We start from the raw sequence: 19,472 nt of genomic DNA on the forward strand, positions 1-19,472 counted from the left end.
GAGAGGTAGCGGTTCATTTCAGACGTGCCCTTGAGTTATCTTTACTTTCAGTTTTGTTCTATTCGAGAACTATACTCTGAGACTTGTATATTTTTATTCGAATTCTGTATTTAGAGGTTTGTACATGTGATAACTAAATTCTGGGTAGTGTTGAGTCTTAATTAAAGTCTTCCGCTTATTTATTATCTTTTATTCTCGTATTTCTACTTCTCTATCGTTGTGGTTGGGTTAGGCTGACGTGTCCGGTGGAAAATGGACACGTGCCATCACATCCGGATTTGGGGTGTGACATCACTATACCCATAGGTCACAAATATCATACAAAAGCTAATAAAAATTTTAAAATAAGAAAACCACGTAGAAAAAAAACAAAACGACCAAGAGGGTTGTTATAGTTATGCTTTTTTTTTTTACATAGAATTGTATAAAATAAAATAAAATTCAAGAGACAATACATATTATAAGTTTTGATTTCAGTATGTCTCCTTAGTTCATATTTAAAAATTTCATCAAAGTTCTTTGTATGCATTATAAATATTCCAATATTAATTTTTTATTCTAGAACAATTATAGTTTTACCTTTACTATTTACTTACTAATGAGTTTTGTGTTCCAATATTTTTTAGTAGAATAATTATATTGTCTTACCATTATTTTCATTTGATTTTGGTATGCAATATGTAAAATATTTACTCATTTATGCCAAAAAAATATTTAGTTAGTAAACTATGATTAAGTAATTAGATTCTCACATAATTAATAAATAACTTTCCGAAACTCAAACATTTTCTTGGTTATAAATAGTCATTACATTTGTTCATTCTATACCAGCGAAACAAACTTTCTCTTATAATCTTTTTTATGTTCTTGTTGGTTATTTTCGAGTTCTTCACTTCTTTGAGTAAGAGTAAGTAACTTTTTTTCTTTTTTTACTTCTTCTTCTGGTTTCTATACCAGTAAAACAATATTTTTTGTTATTATGTTTTTCCTATTGTTGTTGGTTATTTCCTAGTTCTTCACTCTTTTTATTAAGAGAAATTATATTTTTTCTTCTTTTTCTACCTTAAAACAAATATTTGAAGTCTTTGATGCAATTTTGTTTTATTCACTATTAATAACATTATAATACTATTTACTTCAATATTATTTACACTAATCTTTTACTCTTCTTTATAGTTTTATATTTTTTATTTGCATTGAATATTCACTATCATGAATCTTATTTAATTACTTATTCAATTGCTATGCTTAAATCCATAGGTCTTATACTTTTTTCTATTCATAACCTCTAAAAATTAATTTAATACTTTAATATATTTTTTGATATTCCCCCATTTTTATCTATATGAATTTATCTTCTTGCTTTCATGAGACCAAATCCAAAGTTATTCATTTCATTCTACAGTTGTTTACATTCCTACGTTATTCAAATAAGGCGAAATGTCATTGTAATTAAAAAATAATTAATTTTAAAAGAATTTAAATAATAAATTTTTTTAAAGGGAGTCACCACCTAATTTTAGGAAAAACTAGAAAACAATTCATTAATTAATTAACAAAAAAATATTTATGAAACCAATAGATTCTTGTTTAAACATTGTGAGTGAGTCTCTTGAAGTTGTGGGTTAATACTACCCGAATATAAAGCTTGCTGTATTAAAAAATTGTACACTCACTTTTCTTCTGATGGTCATGTTTTAACAAATGGAGTTTTACTTTTGTTAAAATATGAACAGTTGAAGAAAAGAGACCCGCAATTCCATGATCCCCAATGAGTGGATAATTTTTTAATACAACGAGCTTTAAATTCGGGAAGTATTGACCCTCAACTTCTAGAGACTCATTCCCAATGTTTAAAGAAGAATCTATTAGTTTCATAGATATTTTTTTTTATTAATTAATGAATTAGTTTCCTAGTTTTTCTAAAAATTAGGTGGCGACTCCCTTTAAAATTGTTTTATTTTTTAATTTTTTTAAAAATTGATTGGTTTTTGAGTAACCACAACATTTTGCCTTATTTGAATAAAGCAGGGATGCAAACAAAATGACGACTTCATTGTGACAATAACATGGGGATGAAGAGGATGGATTTTGTTTTTCCGTTTGTCGGGCTCAAAATGAATATTACTCCCTATGTCCCTAATTACTTGTTCACTTTTCCTTTTTTAGATGTCTCTAATTACTTGTCCATTTTGACAAATCAAGAAAGAACAATTTTTTTACCTATTGTACCCCCAATTAATTATTTTGAAAAATGTATAACTTCTTGAAAACCTTAAGCTTTTAATTCATTCACTTCATAATAATAGGTGTAAAATGGTAAACTCACTATGTCAATAATTGTTTTCTTAATAGGTGTGTCAATTCAAAAGTGAACAAGTAATTAGGAACAGAGAGAATAATACATAGTTGCCAATTATGTTTGTATGCTTGTCATCATGTTTACTTCATACAACCTAAATCTTTTTTTTTCTCACTATAATCATACTTGAATCTCCATTCCATTCTTCTGGATTATTTGTTGCCAACTAATTGAGGAGCACAATAAGCTCATCGTAAGTTTTTTCCAATGTCTGGCCACCTATTCCTCAATATAAGAAAATCTTTGAATGAACTTTAAAACTTTCTATAAAAGCATGTGCAAGTTCCTTCTCGGTCTTGTGATGATGTGGACAATTAAGAAACAACCCATTAGACTTTTCCTATGCTTGGAGTTCGGTTTAAACTTTAAAAATTCTTACCCGAGATCCAAATCAATCTCGAATGCCTCGAGACCCAAAACCAACTGCCTAACTAAGTCATGAATCATCTTCCGAACCCAATAGAATTGTCGAAAATTGACTCTGAGATATTTACCTGAAATATTGACTCTTGTCAAACTTTAACTTTCAAAATTAAGAAACTATAAACAAAGTTGAGGCGTTGATAAGAAGGAAGTATCCGCTAAAGTACGATGCTAGTAGTGACAGGAAAACATGATAAACAGATAATCTAGTTCATACTAATCTAATATGAATTTAATCAATTATGAATATGATAGGAAGGAATAATTTGAAATAAAAAATCTGCATGATAAAGAACATGACTACATACGTTTATGATGAAATGATAAAAAACTATTAAACTTTAATCTTATATATACTTAAAGATATAAAAATAATTGAATTAAGAAAAATCATATGGGAAAAAATATTTAATGATAACGAATCAAAAGATATATTGAACCAACAACGGTAAGAAATAGACCTACATGATTTAGACTACGAAAGAATAGAATGGTATGATTTAGAAATATATTCAGATTATACCATTTTTCGGTGCGGAACTGGTAGTTGAGGGATTCATGGAAGTGGTAGTGTGGTAGTATGGTAGGTGAGTAATTTGTTTTAATTACTTTATTATTTTTCGGTGCGAAATTCATGGTAAATTGTAATAATATTTATTGTAATATTCTTCCGATAGTTGTTTTAATATGAGTATTTCAATAATATTATTTATGATATATTCTAGATATAACATTTCTTGGGTTCTTTGGTACATATATAAATTTTCCTCCATTAATTGTTCTAATTGTTTTATATCTTCCATAGATTCTATCCAATATTATAAATATCCGTAGTTCATTTTAATCTGAATTTATTTCTAAATCATACCATTCTATTCTTTCGTAGTCTAAATCATGTCGGTCTATTTCATACCGTTGTTGGTTCAATATATCTTCTGATTCGTTATCATTAAATATTTTTTCCCATATGATTCTTCTTAATTCAATTATTTTTATATCTTTAAGTATATATAAGATTAAAGTTTAATAGTTTTTTATCATTTCATCATAAACGTATGTAGTCATGTTCTTTATCATGCAGGTTTTTTATTTCAAATTATTCCTTCCTATCATATTCATAACTGATTAAATTTATATTAGATCATTATGAACAAGATTATCTATTTATCATGTTTTTCTGTCACTACTAGCATCGTACTTTAGCGGATACTTCCTTCTTATCAGCGCCTCAACTTTGTTTACTCCCCTAAACAGCTTTCCTCGCCTACCGATTTCAACATTAGGATGGCATAGTATAGAAGTTTTCTCCCTATTTCCAGTGTGCTAATAAACTAGAAATCATGATTCAAATAATTCTAATACATAATAATTAACATAAATTTATTCAATCATATATATGATATTCAGGAATATATGAAATTAGTTCTGCATATTTTTTGAACAATATACCTTTGCTTCTTGCTTAGCCATGCTATCTAAAATATTTGATTGGATTTCAGATTTATCCATTAACTTTTAAGTATTTAGTATCTTGAGAGAATTTTTGAAAGGAGAGTTTTATATATTAGGCATTGCCTGCCTTTCATATTACATGTATCTTCCTTTTTATAGAAAAGAAATAATACCATAATGCACGTACACTATGTGCCTAATAATAATATCACATGACTACTTATGACTTTTCACAAATATAGCACACCTACTTTATGACATACCATACCTTACTTTACACTTGTGCACCTACTTTATGACACACCATACCTTACTTTACACTTGTCCACCATTCCTATCTACTTACTTTAATATGCACATGCATAATAATGCATACTTGACTAATTTACATCTTATCTACATCTTTTTGATTACTTTACGTTATTTACTTTATCTTTTTTGCCACTTTGTCTGCTATTTGCATATTATCTTCATCATTTTCTTTTACTCTAAATCGACATCTGGAATTATGTTATATTCACCATTACATTTCGAACATATGTGATCAGGATATTTATGTCCAATTAATTTGCAATATTTGGGTAATAACGCTGTCGAAATAAATCCTGCCTTTAGTGCTCTCGTCGTAGGTCATTCTTCTGGCTTAAGTAATGACAAAATCCATCTCTGGACTTCATCCATAACAGCTTTCCTTAGCTCCCTTGAATTGGAATAAATCATTAGTTGATCTCTTGCATAGTAGCTCCATATAGCGTTTTCATTTAAATAATTATTTGCTAGCTCCTGTATGATAGTTGATATACCAATTATTCTTTTGTTGGCATAAAAACTTGGTATCTTTATTTTGCATATCTCTTCTTGTTGTCCGATGTCCTCGGGTATAATCATATCTTTAGTTAGTCCTATCTTGATAACCTGTATTGGAGGTTTTACTCGTATAATATCTCCACTGGTGCTGTATAGAATTTTATATGAAATAAATTTCCTTTTGTAACTCTTTTGTATGTGACAAATGCCTTGTATAGTTCTGGTATTCCACTAACTTCTTCTCCGTCGTATGTGTCTACGGTATTTAGCAGTCCGTAGTTATAACATGTTCTTACTAAATTAGCGTTAGTTTTTAGCTGTGCAATTAACTTGTTATATCCTTGTAACTTTTGTGTCAAATAATCCTAGTTTGGTTCTTTTGTAGTTGATCTGGGGTTAAGGTTTAAATAAGTTTGGATTTTGTGTATATTTTCGATATAGGTTCGTATGATGTAGTTATATGTCTTTTTCTCATTTTAGTTTTGCAAACTATCTGCGTATGTAGATGTTTGTGCTTCTATGGACATATGTCTAGGTGTCCTTTCGAATAGCTGGTTTAAGTTCGCATTTTTATGTTATTTATCGCTAACTTGTTTGCTTGTACCTGCAGCTATATTTAAGCAAACATTATGGGTTTTAAGGAGTTTCCCATCGTCTCCTTTTAGCTCTGGATTTTTTCCGTCTTCCGATCGACGTAGCTCCGCATTTTTATAGTCATGCTGCTGACTAGCTTTAGACTTCAGATTATCTTCATTAGTCTTTAGCTTTTGTATCTCGTTGTCCATACTATCCACTTTTGTACAAAGTGTAGTAATAGCTTTGAGTATCTTTTCGATTGTATCTTCTTCCTCAGTCTCAGTCTGAGTAGCTTTGTCATGATAGGTAATTTGCAATAACATTCTTATCAGTTTTTATTACTTCAATTGTAAACGTAAAATTTAATATATTTAATACCAATCTCTTTATTTCTTTTGTTATTACCAAATCTTGTATTTTTCTTGTTAGCCACCATTTTACTTGTGTATTATCTGTTCTTATAATAAATTTGTTATATACAATATATGGTTCAAATGATAATAAACACTTATACATTGAATATAATTCTTTTCTATTTATTTTCCATTTTATTTCTGTATTATTAAATGTTCCTGAATAATACCTACAATGATGCTCTATCGTATTGCCATCATATCTGTATTTTAATATTCCTCCATAACTTTTTTCACTCGCATCTGATTCTACTATATAAGTAAATTTTTTGTTTTCATCCGGAAAATATAGTTTAGGTAAGTTTTTACACAATAATTTTATTTTTTGTATTTGTGCTTGGTCTTTCTTGTCAAACTGGTATTCTACATCTTTCTTTAATTTTTGTGGTAATGATTTTAAATTCTCTGCTAATTTTGGTATATATTCTCTTACCTGGTTTACTAGTCCTAGAAATGATTATAATTTCTTTTTCGTATCTAGCTGTTCATTTGAGTTAATTATTTTTTGTACTATATGTGTTTGCATTTTTATTCCATTTTTATCTATTTGTATTCCTAGGAATTCTATTTGGCTTTTCATTATGTCTGCGTTCTTTTTACTTAGGCTTATGCCTGAATATTCTATAATATATATAAATTTTTCTAATAATTTTATATGTTCATCTTGTATTTTGGAATATAGTAATATATCATCAATATATACTATACAATTTTCTAGTTGTTTGGAATAGTTATCCATAAAGTGTTGATATCTACCTGGCGCATTTTTATATCCAAATGGTAATACATTTCATTCATAAAATCCTTGTGGTACTGTAAATGACGTAAGTTTTTTTAGATTCTTCTTCTAACTTTAAGTGGTAAAATCCTGATTTGCAGTCAAATTTACTAAAGTAATTATATCCTTGTATTTGTCTTATTTTTAATATTTTATTTGGTATTGGATAATTATATGTTTTAGTTTTTGTATTTAAATTTCTATAATCAATAATCATTCTACTTTTTACTCTTTTTTGTTCACTATGTTTATTTACTATAAATGTTGGGCTTGTATGTTTACTATTGCTTTCTTGTATGTACCCTTTTTCTAGTAATTCACTTATATGTATCTTAAATTCTGTTAAATCATTAAAATTATATTTTAATGGTTTTTCGGTTATTATACTATTATTATCAATTAGCTCAATTTTTATTTTTGTTTTATGTTTTTCCCATCCTTGTAAAGGATCTTCACTATATAATAATTCTAACTTATCTTCGATTATTTTTACTTTATCTATAGAGAATATAATTAATTCTATCTTAGGGTCTTCTTCTTTTATATTTTTTAATTTTTGTGTAATTTTTTCACTTCCTTTTATCCATTCAGTAGTTTTCCGATTTTTGTTATTTACTCTTTTTGCTCCTATTTTTTGTTTACACAGTGTTGTGAACCACCAGTGTGTTTTTGTTATTATATGTGGGTATAATTTTTCTAAAAATGGCATTCCTAATAGTATATCTTTTGTAGTCAATTCAAAGTTATATATTTCTTCTATATTTAATATCTTATCCCGTATTTGTATTTTTATATTTTTTGCCTTATATGTGATCATGCTTCCTTCATTATTAAATCATGTTACTACTATCGGTGTTTTTAATTTTTCTCACTTATCTTCTGGTAAACAATTGTATTTACATATATTAGCTTCTACTCCAGTATCTATCATTGATGTATAATATCTGTTGTAATATCCCTCTATTATTATCTTTGCAAGTATATATATTTTCATATTTTTATCATAATAAAGTCCTTTTTATTATTACTCTTTTATTTTCATAATTTATTATTAACTATTTGTCTTCTAGATTATATGGTTTTACTTGTTCTAGCCATTTTATTCCTAAAGTGATATTTTCATCTCCTTGATATATTTTAAACTTTATTATTATTAGTACTCCTCCAATGATTATTTCCTTTTCCGTAGTTTCTTCGGTATATATTAATGTTTTTGGTAGTTCGGGGCATGATTGTTCAGTAGTTATTATTTTATCTTCCGTCACTAATTCTCTTGTAATATAGTTTTCTTCTAGTCCTGTATTTATTAATATTAAATATTTTCGTTGTTCCATTATTCCCGTTATGTAGTAATGATGTGGTTTTATTTCTTCTTCCATTGATTTTTGTGGAGTTTTATCTATTCTTCTTGAGGTACTCATTTTTTATGATATTTGTGGTATTTCATAGTTTATTTTATTTGATGTGCTTAATCTTTCTTTTACTGCACTTATTATACTTTTTTCTATAGGTTGTATGATCCTATCATCTGCTAAGTATATTTCTATGGGTGTATCTATTCCTTCTCTAAAACATGCTTTTATTAATATTTCCGTTCCTCCTAAATGTACATATTTAATTGGATTTTTAGTCTTAATATATTGTATTTCTTTATTTATTATTCGTTTGTTTAATATTGGTATTTTAGTCTTTTCTTTGGTGTATTTGCAATCTATGATATGCTCTATTTGACTTACTACATAATATTCCTCTTTTTGGCGTTTAAACCAATTTCTTATTGTTGATATTTCGAATATTTTTGCTACGCTTAGGTCTAATTCTTTTCCTTTTATTTGTTCAAATATATTATATGGTAAACATGTGAACTTCCCACGTGTGTACAGAAGTTAAACTATGTTCTGCTTCGACATCCACCTTTTCATAATAGAAGGCTTTTCAATATTGGAATTAACAATACCAATGAGTGGTACTGCCATATCTCGTACTGCCATCAGGGTTTCCATCTTATGGTATGAAAGATTTCTTCTGTCGTAAATGTATCAACTCCATCTGAAGCTTCTGTTATTTCAACCGATTCATCTCTAATAGTTAAAAATAATCTACTATAATTGTCCATAGTTTCCCGAATGAAAACCAATCTAAGGGAGATCATACAAACTAATTTCCTAAAGATTTGGTTGCATACCAAGAAAACAAACATTCATAGATAGAAGTATGAGAACTTAAAAAACAAATCAAGGGAGTTGACTTAAAGAAGAAAACAAAACAACTAATAAGGAAGGCAGTGCAAACTGCAAAGCCTACAAGAAGGGAACAAGAACAACAAAATAGTATCATAATTAAACACAGTAGACAATAGCCTATGATAGATATCAAAGGGAAATAACTACAATAATATGGGTTAGTACAACGAAGCGGGATTGTTAGTAGTTATTCTGCTACATCTACATCAAAGGGAAAAAAAAAACAATCTTCGCATTGGTATAAAGAATTATTTTTCCTATACCATTAAAAATACACTTATACATTTGATAGTCACATGTCACTGATTGGTAACTTTTATAAGGTATGACTACTTGTTGCATGCAGTATGGTAAGCGGGATAACTAGTTTCACCTTCCCATTCTATACTTCTTCTCTGTAAAAAAAAGTGAATATCCAAGCAGCTTATGTTGGTTTCCATTATTGTTATCATGCCTCAAAACCAAGCTTTAGCTAGTTTTTTCTATTGTTTGGCGCGTTCAACAGATTTTTGGATTTGTTGGTTGTGCGCTCTAAGACCTACCTACGGCTCGTGGATTGGATTGCGGACCATCCCGGTGAACCGTCGATAAAGTTATGGAACTTGACATTTTAGGAAAACTAGATTGGCATACCCACGGTCCGTGTGTCTGGCGACGACGGATCGTTTGTGGCGTCCGTCAGTTCTGGCACCAGATTTTTTGAATGACTAAAATTTTCTCTTTTTCGTATCCCAGGTGTTATAGAAACGATGCAAGAAAGGGCAAGGCTCTAGTTGATATCTAACCTTAGAGTATATGTAAATGCATGGTAAGAGGCTAGCGGTCATCCATGAGGCTAATAAAAGGTAATGGACATGACTTGGTTCAGTGATGAAGCTTGCAATTGGAATATTGTACACTATTTTTATTGAATGACGACAAATACTAATATCTAACTATCTATCTGAAAGCCTCTACTTAGATGAGTTACTCGGAAAACCCCTATCTAATAACTCTAACTGTCTAAAAACTGAAAGACTAAATCATTGAAATAAATATAAGGGTTGTATTCGAAAGTTGAGGACTCACCAAAAGTGCTATTGGGCTGATTAGAAGTCGTACTAACCGCAGGATGGATGTTAAGCATCTGAACCTATAGTATAAAATAATATAACCCAAAGAGTATGCGGTTAGTACTTTGAATGTACTAAGTATGAGAGATATGAATCACAATTAAATAAACTAAATATGATAAATCCGAGATGTTGAACATGAAACTAAAAAATATGAACACATGCAATGACCAAGTAAATCAATATGCAATTGATAGGTACTAAATTGGAATAAATAAATATAAGGTCAATGCAATAATCTGAGACTGGATTGTGGGAGGTACTAATAACAGACATATAACCATGTGAGCTAAACATAAAGTTTGATGTATAATCCCCATAAAAACACTCAATATACCTTGCCATGGTATAAAGGTTTGATCTGAGCTACTGTGGTACCACTAAGCCAACACTTATAAAGGACTAAGGTGTTATTCCTGATTTGACGCGTGACCCTTAAAATCTATGGTGGCACATAACTCTAGGACTTAAAGATTTGTACTAAAGGTCTTATTCCTAAACTGGCATGTGAGCCTTCCTACCTATGTTAGCTCGGTAATAAGTAATACTCTCATCTAACTGTTTGTTGATAAACTAATAATTACTAATATTGTGATAATCCCATAGATCCCATATGTGGGATTCATGATGAAATTTTAAGTCTCTTTTCAACAAGCAAAATTTACGACTCGTAGATTGGGTTATGACCTGTGTATGAATCTTACTTACACAGTGAATCTTAATTACATACTCTTTAGAGACTGCTTGAGTAATGTATGTGTTAGCGATTTCCAAAAAGTTCAGGAGATGAACTTGAAGGTCTTCGTAAGGTAAACATGTGAACTGTCCTCATATGTCTAGAAGTTAAACCATGTTCTCCTTCAACACCCACTTTTTCATAATAACAGACTTTACAATATTGAAATTTACATTGCTAATGAGTGATACTGCCACATTACGTACTGCCATTAGGGTTCAATTTCAACTTTCAATAATCTAACCCAAAATCAAAATCACTCTCAAATGCCTCAAGACCCAAATAAATGCTCAACGAAGTCACATATTACCTTCTGAACCCAACAAAACTGTTGAAATTTGATTATGAGTCATTTACCTGAATTGTTGACTTTGGTCAAACTTTAAATTTTCAAAACCAGAAACCCTCTCATTACTTCTGATCACCTTAATAATCATGCCATCCATAGATCACAAATATCATACAAAAAAAGCTACTAAAATGGAGAAAATAGGAAAAGCATGCAAAAAAAAAAAAGATCAAGAGGGTTGTTATAGTTATGCTCTTTTTCATAGAAGTGTAAAAAGATGAAATAATATTAAGGATACAATACATTCTATAAGTTTTGATTTCCCTATGTCTCCTTAGTTCATATTTAAAAATTTCTTCAAAGTCCTTTGTATGCATTGTAAATATTCCACTATTATTTTTTTGTTGTAGAGCAATTGTAGTTTTACCTTTACTACTTGGAGCCTGTTTGGATTGGCTTAAAAGTTGGTCAAACCTACTTTTAAGTCAGTTTTTTACCTCTCGAAGTGTTTGACAAATATAAAAAATAACTTAAAATAAGTCAAAAATGACTTAAAATAAGTTATGAAGCGTTTGACAAGGTAAAAAATGACTTAAAATAAGTCAGAAAGCAAAAGTAAGTCTCCCTACTTTTTATTTTTTGACTTAAAAGTCTTTTCAGTTTGACTTTTTATTTTTTACTTAAAAGCTACTTTTTTAGTAGAATTAATATTGGCTTACCATTATTTTCATTTGATTTTGGTGTGTAATATGTAAAATATTTACTCATTTATGCTGAAATAATATTTAATTGCTAAACTATGATTAAGTAATTAGATTCTCACCTAACTAATAAATAACATTTCAAAAGTCAAACATTTTTTTGGTTATAAATAGTCATTCCAGTTGTTCATTCTACACCAGTGAAACAAACTTTCACTTATAATCTTTTTCATGTTCTTTTTGGTTATTTTTCAGTTCTTCACTTTTTTCAACAAGAAAAATTATCCTTTTTCCTTTTTTTTTCTTCTAGTTTCTATACCAGTAAAACAATCTTTTTGTTATAACTTTTTTCCTATTGTTGTTGGGTATTTCCTAGTTCTTCACTCTTTTTATTAAGAAAAAATATTCTTTCTCTACCTTTGATTTTCTTATAGTTTCTCTACAGATCCTTTTATGTCTTTCAATGACAAAAAGAAAAGTTATATTTTTTTATGTTGATTGTTTCTATCTTATGTTTATATTTTTGTAATTATTATTTTAATTGTCTTCTTTTTGAAAATGATACATTTATTTTGGATTTTAAATTAAACTTTGTCTCTTTTGTAAATTAAATGTACATTTGAGTATCAAATTCTATTGCAAATATTGCAAATTCATGTGGTGTTTCATAGTTGTAGTTTTTGCAATTTCCTTTCCATTTTTTCCACCAAGGTTTTCTATATCAGTTTCACACCGGACTGATCAGGAAACTGATCTTGAGGACTCTATTGGATGTCTACGCAGGTTAATAGTGTGTAACCATAGTGGTTCACTTTTTATCCTCCGTAGACATTCAATTGAGTCCTCTAGATCAGTTTCTTGATCAGTCAGGTGTGACATTGTTAGAACAAACTTAGGTGAAAAAGTTGAAAAGAGATTGGAGAAATTAAAGAGGAAAGGGGTGCAACAACTCCGTATATCAACTTGAAAATGAGTACTATAAACTAAGTCGAGAAACCAAGCATACTCAAAGAAACACACTTTACCAGAACTTGAATGCAATGTTCGTTACTCATTACTTTAAACAAAGAATGAACCCCTTTCCAAGATTCAATATGCGGTTTTTCTTACATGCATCACATGTTTTATTCTCGCATTTCATCTCTATTAAGAAAAGATATGTGTAAATATAGTAGCTTTAGATTGTGTATCTAATTTTGTGAGAAATGTAATATTCTATGAGATATTATATGATATATTATAGGAATAAGATATTCTCAGAATATCTTTAGGAAAGATTTTAGGAGTAGGAGATTCAATCCCATGTATATATATTCTTATTTTCTGAAATGAGAAAGGGGGTCCGATTCTTCTAACACTAATCACTGTTTTTATAATCTCCTCCATATACCGAGGATGCTTCCCCAACAACTTCTAAATCCTACAAAGTATATGAAAATATCTAGCGGTGGCTTATGTTAACAAAAAGAATTATATTAATATAAACAATAGATAAGGGGAAAATAAGCAAATACCACATAAAAGTAAAATAATTACAAACATATATCCCTTTATAGTCATACCCCACTAAATAATTACACTATATACTCCATTTACTAATTTCACCCTTAATGAATGGGGGTATGAATTGTAATTATTTATGAGAGAATGAATTTTTCAGGAATTACTTTAGATTTGGGTATAAACTTGTAATTATTTTAGATTTCATGCCCATTTATGTAGTTTTCCCTAGATAAAAAATGGTAGACAATGCATATTAAGATGTCAAAAATTAAATGTTGTAACACACTCTAGGAACCTTATTAAGATTCAATTTGATGGTCCATATTCCTTTTACAAATTCTCTTGACAACCTTTTTTTTCAAGATTAGACCTTGTAGTCTAGTCTCATAAGCACAAATGCAAGTTATGCATGTTGCAGATAACAAAAAAAACTTAGATCTTGATATGTAGTATAAAGATATAAAAAAAACTCAACAGATAAAATTAAAATAAGTATTTGAAAGAAAAAAGGTCAATTGAAACCACACCCTTCTTCCAAGATCTGTTCTAGTTGTTTCACTAGTCGACAACATAATCACACGCTATAAAACATGAATGATTAAGTCACAGTTTTAAATCCCCCTCTTGGAAATTCTTCACCCTAAAAAGGAAGTGTTCTTAAGTGTTTGTCAGAAGAGTATTATTTCTTCAAAATGGTCTCCACCGCACACTTCACAAAACAACCGACCTGGTTATACTGATTAGACTTGAGATTGTGGCTGTCCTATCAGAAATTTAGTGAGCTGGTTGAAGTTGTTGTTCATGAATCATGGTTGACAATTATGCTTGTATGCTTGAATCTCCATTCCGTCTTGGATTACTTGCCCAATGAGCTCATCATAAGTTTTTTTCAATGCCTAACAATATACAACTGAATATAAGAATATATTTGAGTGAATGCCAAGTCTTTCTATAAAAGAATATGCAACTACCTTCTTGGTCTTTCTAAGTCAGTGATCTCAAAAAAAATCTGAACATGAACTTGAGGGTCTTTATATGGTAAACATGTGAACTTCCCTCGTGTGTGCAGAAGTTAAATCGTGTTCTGCTTCGACATCCACCTTTCCATAATATAAGGCTTTTCGATATTGGAATTAACATTGCCAATGAGTGGTACTGCTACATCTCGTACTGCCATCAGGGTTTCCATCTTATGGTATGAAAGATTTCTTCTGTCGTAAATGCCTCAACTCCATCTGAAGCTTCTGTTATTTCAACCGATTCATCTATGGTAGTTAAAAATATTCTACTATAAATGTCCATAGTTTTCCGAATGAAAACCAATCTAAGGGAGATCATACAAACTAATTTCCTAAAGATTTGGTTGCATACCAAGAAAACAAACATTCATAGATAGAAGTATGAGAACTTAAACAACAAATCAAGGGAGTTGACTTGAAGAAGAAAACAAAACAACTAATAAGGGAGGCAGTGCAAACATCAAAGCCTACAAGAAAGGAACAAGAACAACAAAATAGTATAATAATTAAACACAATAGACAATAGACTATGATAGATATCAAAGGGAAAGAACTACAATAATATGAGTTAGTACAACGAAACGGGATTGTTAGTAGTTATTCTGCTACATCTACTTCAAAGAAAAAACCAAAAAAAGCAAAAAAGGAAGTACAACAATTAGAAGAAGTAAAAAAATACTAAAATAATAGAGCTAGAAAAAGAGCTAGCAATATTAAAAGAAATGTATGAAATTAAACAAAAAGAAAAAGAACAAAAAATAAAATTAGCAAATTAGATGATTAAATTTAAAGAAAAATTGCAATTGCAAGATGAATTACAAGAAAAAGAAGAAAATAGCCAAGATAATCTACCCGAAATAAGAATTGATGAAATAAACGACGATGATCTAGAACAACATTCGGAAACAAGCGAAACATATACAGAACTTTTAGCAAGCATAGATAATACAAAGAATTTAGAAGTAAATACAGAAGACGTAGACATGGACGAAAAATCTAGCACATCAAGAGTAAAAAACCCAAAAATTTAATTATCTAATTTGCTAATTTTATTTTTTGTTCTTTTTCTTTTTGTTTAATTTCATACATTTCTTTTAATATTGCTAGCTCTTTTTCTAGCTCTATTATTTTAGTATTTTTTTACTTCTTCTAATTGTTGTACTTCCTTTTTTGCTTGTTGTTTTATTGTTTCAATTTCTGTTTTTCTATCTATTTCTTCATTTTCTTTTGTTATTCTTATCATAGCAGTTAAACTATCTTCTAGTTTTACTGTTTCTTTTTCTAACATTAAACTTATATTGTTACCTATTTTCTTATATCTTCTTCCTAGATTAGAAAATATTATCTTTATTTTTAATCCGTCATAATTTTCATATGTTTTTTCATCTATTGCGTATTCTTCTTTATTCATTTATAAATTATGTTGTAGTTTATATTCTAAGTTATTTATTCGTATTTCTAGATATTGAATATATTTATATTCTATTTTAGATATATTATCTATTAATTGATCTAATTTTTTGTTATCAGTCTTTGTGATATTAAGTTGTTTATATTCCGGATATAATTTGTTTAATTTTCTTCTTATTTTTCTTAATTTTCTACTCGTATGTTTCTTACCGTGTTTCTTATTATCCATAGTTCTAATACCATTTTTCGGTGATAAAAATTCTCTTCTTGAATAATTAATCTTGAGTAGGAGTGGCAAACGAGCGGGTCGAGTCGAATATGAGTCGATCAAAAATGAGTTAAATAGAAATGGGTAAAATACTCGACTCGACTCATATTTTAAATGGGTAAAAAACGAGTTACCCAATGGATAATATGGGTATCCATATTACCCATATTATTCCATGAGTCAAGCTTCTCGCATGCTCAATGAGCTCCAAAATGACTAAGTCATAAAGCATTTAAAGACATAAAATGATCAATTTGGATAATGCAGATAACTAAATCAGACAATTGTGACTAGAACACTTTTGTCAAATGACAATTAAGTCTGCCTAATCCACCAAAATTGTTATTGGAAAAAAGAGATACATTTGTGAACTTTACAGAAAGTTGTTTTGTTTTCTACTCAATCAAACTCAATGGTTTGTCCAAGTATGTTAAATGTTGTTGCTGCAATATGAGATGGTGTTAATCCTGCTTCCGCCAACTGATCAACTGGAGATCCACAATTAATTGCTCGGCAGCATGTTAACTCTAAAAAGACGAAAATGCTGCACCTACAAGGCCACCAGTTCCAACAAATTTTTCACAAACTCTCAGTGATTTCTGCTATTGTGGATTGTCCTTTGAGATGTGATGATCTGACAGAAAAAGAAAACAAAAAAAATAAGATCGTAGGTATGCAGAAACTTTCATTACACATTCTAATAAATGTGAAGTTACTTTCATTATACATTTTAATAAATTTGAAGTTACATATCTAAGTTCAGAAAGATGAGAACAGTTGATCATAAACTGTTATTAACAACAGAAAGTACTAAGAACAATATAAAAGAAAGGTAGAAAAATGTGAGTTGCTCTCAGGTCTTACCTCTAAGTTTATCAACATAAGGTTGAAGGTCAACAACAATCTCATCTTCATCAGAATCTGATTCGAATCCATCAAGATCTTCAACAATTTTTAAAAAAACAAGTCATTACAGTTCTAAATGCAAATTCACTAGATTAAATGAAACAAATGAAACTAGAGAAGATAATTTTACCTTCTTGTCCACAAATCCAATCCCTAGTACATAGTTTCGCCTCAGCATTTGCAGGAAGAATAGAACTTTGAAACTTTCCAATGACACGACCTCCGGTGCTAAATGCAGATTCAGAGGCTACTGTAGTGATGGGCACACTCAAAACATCCCGTGCCATTAATGAAAGTTCTGGATACCTTAGTTTGTTATCCTTCCAAAATCCAAGTACATCTAGATTCGGATTTGTTTTACGATCAACGTTAGCTTCTTCCAAATATAACTCTAACTGTGTTTTACTGCTACTCGATTCTAATTGACTTTGAAACATATCAAACTCCTCAAATGCTTCAGTCATTTGATTTCTACTACTACAAGCATGCTCCTCTGGTAATGAAGTTGACAACAAGGTTGTAGTAGATGGTATCAAGTACTCTTCAAATAATAACTTTAAATTATCTTCGATAACCTTCACTTTTTGATCAGCGCTATCAGAATTAAGCTTTGAAAAACAAAACTTAACAAAATTCAGTTTATATCGTGGGTCAAGAACCATTGCTATAGATAAAATAGAAGTGGCCATCTCAGTCATCATTGGATCTTTACTTCTTTTGTGTTCTACCAATAGCATTTCAATTCTCCATATATTAGGAAGATACAAATTTGTTGTGGGGTACTTGCATCCAGAAAATAAAGTTGTGATATCATAGAATGGCCTCAAAAATGTAGCTACAATCTCAACCTTTTTCCACTCATCTTCAAAAAGGCCATGTCTAAAATCAGGATCAACCAAGTCATAATGAATATATGCCTGCTGATACAGAAGAGCACTTTCAATTATTTGATAGGTTGAATTCCATCGAATAGGCACATCTTGGCGTAGTTTTTTAGAACATGGTAGACCAAGGTTACTAAGGCACTCCGCAAATTTCTCTAGTCTTGCTTCTGAATTCTTGATATACTTAACACCTTCTCTAATTTTTCCAATAGCTGCATCAACCTTCGCTAAACCCGCCTTAACAATTAAGTTAAGAATGTGATTTCCACAACGAACATGAAGAAACTTTCCCTCACAAACTAGTGAACGCATCAAAGACAAATGATTCTTCAAAACATCAACCACACCTTTATTGCAAGTAGCATTATCTAAAGTAAGGGCAAAGATTTTCTTTTCGATTCCCCACTCTTTAAGAAAATCAATCAATAAATGACCTAAAACTACACCCGAATGTGGAGGAGGAACATGACGAAAAATCAAAACCCTTTTCTGAAGAACCCAATTTATGTCCACATAATGAGCTGTTACACACATATAGCCATTAGATACTAATGAAGTCCACATGTCAGATGTCAAACACACTCTACTAGAAATCAATGCAAGTTCAGCTTTTAAAAGTTCTTTTTCTCTAGCATACAAATTCAAGATATCCGACTTGGCTGTGTTTCTTGATATATGCCTCGCTATTGGATTTAAATACGAATGAATATCCCTGATGCCTTTGTGCTCTACAAAACTGAAAGCATAATTATGCCTACATATAGCCAATGACATTTTCTCTCGATAAGTTTTTTGATCTATTGGCTCATTTTGACCCTCTTTAGCCTTATCCGGGTTATGTTTCTCCAAATGACGCTTTAGATTTGTTGTTCCAAATGTAGGGCCCATTGCAAATTTTTTTTTACAGATCATGCATTGAACTTCATACTTTCCGTCAATAGAATTAGGCTTAAGTCTAATAAAATAATCCCAAACAACAGATGTTTTCCTTTTTGCTCGTATCAACGAAGTTGCAGTACTTCGTTCACAAGACTCTTCATTGCCTTCTATCGACATATCACCCTAATTTTACAAATCATAAACAATGAGCCATACATACAAATAACAAAATCAACTCATAGCAGCACAATCAATAAGGTAAGAATATGAAATGAACCAAAAGTTACTTTAGCTTTTCACAGACTATGTCTCTGTGGATCATCCATAGCTATTTCACACTATTGAGGGAACTACTTCTTTGGCCTTCAACCTACCATAGCCCTCTTTCTTCATTTGGGTTTGGAGCAAGTATGCTCAGATAGGCAGGGTTAAGAAGTAGTTGTACCCATGACTAGAAGTTGTATTTACACATGCATCACTAACTAGATCTAAAAGTTGAACTAAAAGAAACAGGTAGAAAGTCTACCATCAAATCAATCAAAACAGCAAAGCAGAGTACCACAACAACAACAACAACAACAAAAATAGAAAGGGAGAAAATAGAGACGGAGACAGAAGTAAAGACGAAGGAGAGTCTCACCGGAGAAATCGCCGGAGCTGAGACAATGTTGGTTGATGGAAGACGATGAAAAGCTGAGGCAATTTTGGTTT

General features: G+C 30.1%; 1 protein-coding gene across 2 annotated transcripts in view; it reads right to left on the reverse strand.

The window, feature by feature from the left end:
- LOC125875760 (probable serine/threonine-protein kinase At1g54610) overlaps positions 1-19,472 on the reverse strand; it is an 81,434-nt gene that overhangs the window by 40,102 nt on the left and 21,860 nt on the right. The window lies entirely within an intron of this gene.

This window comes from Solanum stenotomum, chromosome 9, assembly GCF_019186545.1.
Source record: "Solanum stenotomum isolate F172 chromosome 9, ASM1918654v1, whole genome shotgun sequence".
Taxonomy (NCBI): Eukaryota; Viridiplantae; Streptophyta; class Magnoliopsida; order Solanales; family Solanaceae; genus Solanum; species Solanum stenotomum.